Source organism: Eulemur rufifrons, chromosome 30 (genome assembly GCF_041146395.1).
Source record: "Eulemur rufifrons isolate Redbay chromosome 30, OSU_ERuf_1, whole genome shotgun sequence".
NCBI lineage: Eukaryota > Metazoa > Chordata > Mammalia > Primates > Lemuridae > Eulemur > Eulemur rufifrons.
This window is the reverse complement of record NC_091012.1, coordinates 104723185-104729381: the sequence shown is the minus strand read 5'-3', so window position 1 is coordinate 104729381 and position 6197 is coordinate 104723185.

Genomic DNA, 6197 nt, shown 5'->3' with positions numbered 1-6197 from the left:
TGGGCTGAATGGTGGCCCTCATAGATGGGACAAGTCAACATCATAAAGATGCCAATTCTTCCCCCCTGTTATTTTATAAATTTGCCACACTCTCAATTTAAAATACCAATAAGCTTTTATTCTGGAACTAAACAAGTTGATACTAAAGTTCATATGGAAAAATGAATGTGCAAGAATAGCTAAATAGTCTCTCTAGCTTTCTTGAACTGGTCATATTCCCTCCTGCCACCCCATTCCCACCTCATTTAATCAAATCCTTCTCCACCTTTAGATCTCTGCTCAAGCATCGCTTCTGGGAAGGCTTTACTACACAGACACACACACACACACAGAGAGAGAGAGAGACAGAGAGAGAGAGAGAGAGAATATCAGTGGATATCAGTCTAGGGAAGACCTTTTAGTTGTACACGCTCATGGAACCATGTTCCTCTCCTTCACAGCACTCAGCTCAGTCTGGAGCTTGGAGGTTTATTTGGTTAAAGCCGGTTTCCTCCTTTAGGCTGAAAAGGACAACAGGGACACGGACTGTTTTATGCACTGAGTACCGCCTCTGTCCAGCACAACCCCAGGTACATGATTGGCACTTGATAATTATTTTTGAATAAATAAATGTCAAGATACGAAAAAAATACAAATGAAATGGCCAGCCATTTTTAAGGAAATTTGGTCTCTAGGTCCAGTAAGGTTTTGGGTTTTTTTTATTCTTTTTATTTCAATAGATTTAGGGGGGTACAAATGGCTTTTTGATACATAGATGAATTGTACAGTGGTAGAGTCAGGGCTTTTAGTGTACCCGAATAGCATACATTGTACCTGATAGGTAATAGGTCTAGTGTTTTGAAAGTAGTAAAGATGTGATCTTAGCATCCCTGTTTATAATGTTGGAAACCTTACAAAAAAAGAGAAAATGTAGCAGAATAAATGAATCCAAAGGAATAATTTTTCTTTTTCCTAGCCCCAAACCCTGGTCTTATTTTTTTCTCAGCCAATCCTGCAGATTCTGCCTTCCCAACCTCTATCTATCTCTTCCTTTCCAACTGCCATCTCACTTAAAATTCTCTACTCTTTCTGTCCCTACCTCAATCTCAATCCACTGGACCCCAGCAAGACTATTTCTGGTAAATCATTTCTGCTAATATTACTTAGTCTCTCAATGAAAATTGTCAGTGGTTTGCTTTCAAAGATCAAATGTAAAAGTGCTGCCTGCCAACAGTCAATCAGACAGCAAACGCTTACTGAACACCTCCTGTGTGCTTGACACCATGATAAGCTCTGGCATTCAATACCCTAAACAACATAATTTACAAGCCTTAATGATTTGCATCTTTATCCGAAGACCAATTGGAAACCAGGACAAATTCTGAGCAGAGGAATGACGTAATTGAAGTATATCACTGATTCAAAATCAGAGGAGGGCAAAATGGAAACAGAGACTGGCTAGGCAGTTTTTATAGAGCTCCTGGGGACAGTTCGTGGTCACGTGAGAGAGGGTAGTAGCAGTGGCAATGAAGAGAAGTGAATGGATTGAAAGGATAGGGAGAAGGTAAAACCAACCTTAGTGATAGATTGGATTGAGGAAGGGGGCTGAGGAAGAAGGAGATGCCAAGAATGATTCCTAAGTTTCTGACTGTATAATAGAATAGATGGTTTTGCAATTCACATATTAGAATTGAGATGACCTTGAGGCAACCAAGAGGAAATGTCAAGTGGGCAACTGGATTTCAGAATATGGAGCCCCAAGGAGAGGCCTGGGCTGGAAATATCAATTTGGGGTCACTGAAGAGACCATACAGTAAAAAAAGATGTCCTGGGGCTGAGCCTTGAGGAATTCTAACATTCTAACATTGAACGAGCATCCCACAACAGCAACGACAATGGTAGTAACTCATAATACTTGAAGCTTACTCCATGGTATGCACTATTCTGAGATTTCACATACATAATCACCTAGATATACACTTGTGCAGGTTTGGGTGTGTCATTCATTGCTGGGGATATGTTCTGAGAAATGTATTGTTAGGTGATTTCAGCATTGGGTGTGAACATCCTGGAGCGTACCTACACAAACCTAGATGGTATAGCCTACTGCACACCTAGGCTATAAGGTGTAGCCTATTGCTCCTAGGCTACAAACCTATACACTGTGTTACTGTACTGAATACTATAGGTAATTGTAATACAATAATAAGTATTTGTTTATCTACACATATCTAAACACAGAAAAGATACAGTAAAAATATGGTATTATACTCTTATGGGACTATCCTTGTATATGGGGCTCTTCGTTGACCAAAATGTCATGCAGCACATGACTGTATATACATAAAAGTTAATTCTTACAACAGCCCCACAGGCCAGCTACTATTAGAATCACTATTTTACAGATGAGGCACAAAGAGGTTAAGCAACTTGCCCAAGGCCACAGAGCTGTAAGTGGTGGAGCTGGCCTGTGAATTTGTGTGGTCTCACTCCAAAGCCCAATCTTCCAGACGCTGTGCTCTGAAGGTGCAGCTATGAAAGCGGACGAGAATCAGGCAAGTGTGATGTCACAGGAAATGAAAGAAGAGAAGGTTTGAAGGTGGGAGCTGTCAACAGTGTTAAATGTTATTGATACATATGTACAATTATAATGTGTCAATTACAATTGGTAAAGGTCAAATAAGGTGAGACATGAAAATGTCCTCTGGATTCAATAACATGAAAGATTAGACAAAGCTGATTAGGTAGCAATATGGGGGCAGAACACAGATTGGAGTGTGGTGAAGAATGAATAGAAGATCAGAGCATGGAGAGAGCAAGTATAGGTAAGTTGACCAAGAAGTTGGGCTGTGAGGAGTGAGCAAAGAAACCAGTGGCAGCAGGACAACAGTGGGACAAGAGTGGGGCAAGGGTGCCAGGCAGAAAGATGCAAGAGCGGGCTGGAATCCAGCCAGGTTCTGCTTTCAAGCTGTAAGCCTTGGCCTGGCTCGGTGGCCTGAAGGAAGGGGTACCTACTTCAATGTGGTCAGCCCCCTATTAGAATCCATCTATGTGGAAGGGGCACCTTCTGATTCCCACAAAGGTGCTGTATGTGTTAGCAGTAGCTATGCTAAATGAGGATGCGAATCAATGGAACTTGAGAGAGAGAGAGAGAAAGAGAGAGAGAGAGAGAGAGAGAGAGACTTAACTGTGTTTAATTTTCACATCAGTGGGAATAATCTGGCTGAGACGGTGTAGTTGAGTAAACAAGAGGGAGACATGGTGATTGTGGTGACTGATACGAGAGGCTGCGGCCTACTCTATTGTACTACTTTATTATAAAAAAGGAATATCAGGTCCACTAATTTAGGTGTGATAGAAATCTCTTTATAAAAAACAACTTTATTTCTGATTGAGTTCCTTCTGCCAGGATTAAGACAATTTATCTAGGGTTAATTACCTCTTGTTAATTCCTAGGGTTTTCTCTACTCCCAGGGTTGTACTATTGATCTGGGGTCTTAAGATCATTGTATTTTTGTCCACGTAGTTGCCCCACGATGTCACCATCACTGTCCCTGTGACCCTTCTGCTGCTCCCATGCTGTGTCTGGGAAGTGCCCTGGATCATCTGTCAAGATGAACCATGCACCCATTCCTCCTTGACTCCTGCTCTGCCCTGACTCACTGCCAGGAAGAAGAACTCAGGTGCTCTCAGCTAGGGTATCCATAGACTTCTCTTTCTCCCTTCACCCACTCCAAGCCTAGGGGAAATCTCTCAGTGGAGGGGCCACTGGAGTGCTGTTCTTTCCTCTGCTTCCCCAAGACATTTCATCTATGCCCTCACACCTTCTCTATATCAGCTAGTTTTTGCTGCATAGCAAACCTCCAAAACTCACAACACACATCTATTATTTCTCACAGTTGGGTGGGTCAGCTCAGTTGGGGCTGGAGGGTGTAGCATTTTTCTAATCAAAGTGTGATCCTCAGACCAGGAGCATCAGCAACACCTGGGAGTTTATTAGAAATGTAGACTCTCTGGCTCTACCCCAGGCATAATGAATCAGTTTCTGCATTTTTTTTTTTGAGACAGGGTCTTGCTCTGTTGCCCAGGCTACAGTGCAGTGGAACAATCACAGCTTACAGCAGCCTTGAACTCCTGGGCTCAAGTGATCCTCCCACCTCAGCCTCCCAGAGTAGCTGGGACTACAGATGCATGCCTCCATGCCCGGCTAATTTTTTTTATTTTTATATTTTGTAGAGACGGGGTCTCACTTTGTGATTCAGGCTGGTCTCGAACTCCTGGCCTCAAGCAATCCTCCTGCCTCAGCCTCCCAAAGTGCTGGGATCACAGGCATGAGCTGCTGCGCCTGGCTTAGTTTCTGTATTTTGACAATATCCCTCAAACACTAAAGTTTGAGAAGCACTGGTCTAGGATATCCTCTCTTACCTGTCTGGCAGTTGGCAAGCTGATTGGCCTGGGGCGGAGAGGGGTCTGCTGGGAATGCTTATTCTCTGATCCACGGGGCTAGCCCAGGCTTCTTCATGTGGTGATCTCAGGGTTCCAAAGAGCAGCAAGAGTGCAATCCCCACAGCAGTAGCATTTTTCAAACCTCTGCTGTGTCATGTTTGTCCCACTGGCCAATGCAAGTCACAAGGTCACACCAGAGTCAGTGTGCGAAGGCATTGCCAAAGGGCATGGAGAAAGGAAAGGAATACCTTGCGGTTATTTTAAAAAAGCCTACCACACTCTCCACTATTGGAGTTGAGGCTTTTGGAAAGAAGCACCAGCACCCATTTGCATTCTGCCCTGCCACATCTCTCCCCTCGGGTGAGCACAGAGCCACCTACTTGCTTAACAGAGGAGAGGAGGGAAAAGTGAAAACATAAGGAAAGAGAAAGTTATAGATTAATATTGGAAAATCATATCCTTGTTACAAAGCAGCAGATGTGTACAGAGGTAAGTGGATATATGGGTATGGTGGTGGAAAAGTGAGAGATTGTCTAACATTGTTTCTTTTCTGTATGAAGTAGGAAGTAAGGTCATCTGTTGAGAAGAGGCAGGGCAAGGAAAAAGGAGTATCAGAGGTCTGAGGAAAGTAGAGAAGGTTTGAAATAGTCATATGGAACTTAAGACTTGGAATTGACATGGAGAGTAGGATTTCAGTGAACATTTGAGGTTGATGATCATGAAGTTATCTTTATGACAATCTGTCCTGTGGGAAAACTTTTTTGCAATAGTATTTGCAGGCACAGAGAAAGCTAAAAGCAGTGTTTGAGGGATTTTGCTAGATGAGTAATGAAAAGACAGAGGGCAAAGGAGTTTAGCTCACTGGTGGGAGTGTTATTAAAATAACGGTATGGCATCTCTTAGCTGAATATGAAAACTTGAGAAGAAATGGGGGTAGTGACCAATGAGGTTGGCAAGTACAGAGGATCTGAACAAGTGGCTGGAAGGAGAGGGAATTGTGGACAGAAACCAAAATGCTTGAGCCAGTAGTTGCAGAGGTGGAGTAGCTTTTGTGATGAAAAAGACCAGAGGAAATCTCTGGAGATGTTCTCACTCTTCCAGTTTGAACACCTTCCCCTGGTGGAAATGAATAGATTTGCTTTCTATATTTTGTTAATCTTACAACACCTTCCCCAGGGGTTGAGAAGCTCTCCTTTCCTTGTTCATTACCCTGCTGAAACAGAGTAAAAATTATCCTTTTTGGTTCTTTTTTGAGTTTTCATAACTCTAAGCTTCATCTGCCTCTTGGACTTCCTGTCACTTTTTCATCTATCCTTGGGTACATGTCCCTCCTTATGGGTCCTTTTAAACACCAAGCTTCTGAGAAAGTTCACCATCCTACCACTCTGCTTCTGCAAATGTCTTTTGCTCATGTGTGTCAGAACAGACTGGGTTATACTGTGGTAACTAATAACTCCAATCTCACAACCCCAGGAGGTATGTGGGCACGAAAAATTATTCACATTTTACAAATGAGTAAACTGAGCCTCAGGGTGTCTGTAAAATGTGCAGGACCCTCAGCTGGCAAAACCCTAAGGACCACAACAGTTAGAATCTCACAATGGCTAGCTCTTAATAAAGCGCACTGCACGAATGCAGTAGTAGCTTCAAAACCCCTGACCTCCATGCAACATGCAATTGTGTATCTTTATCTTAGTTGAGAAATTCTCTGTCCAGAACTCAGTAACCCCGACTCCAGGGCTGATGAGGGCACTGGATGTAGGCAGCGGCGA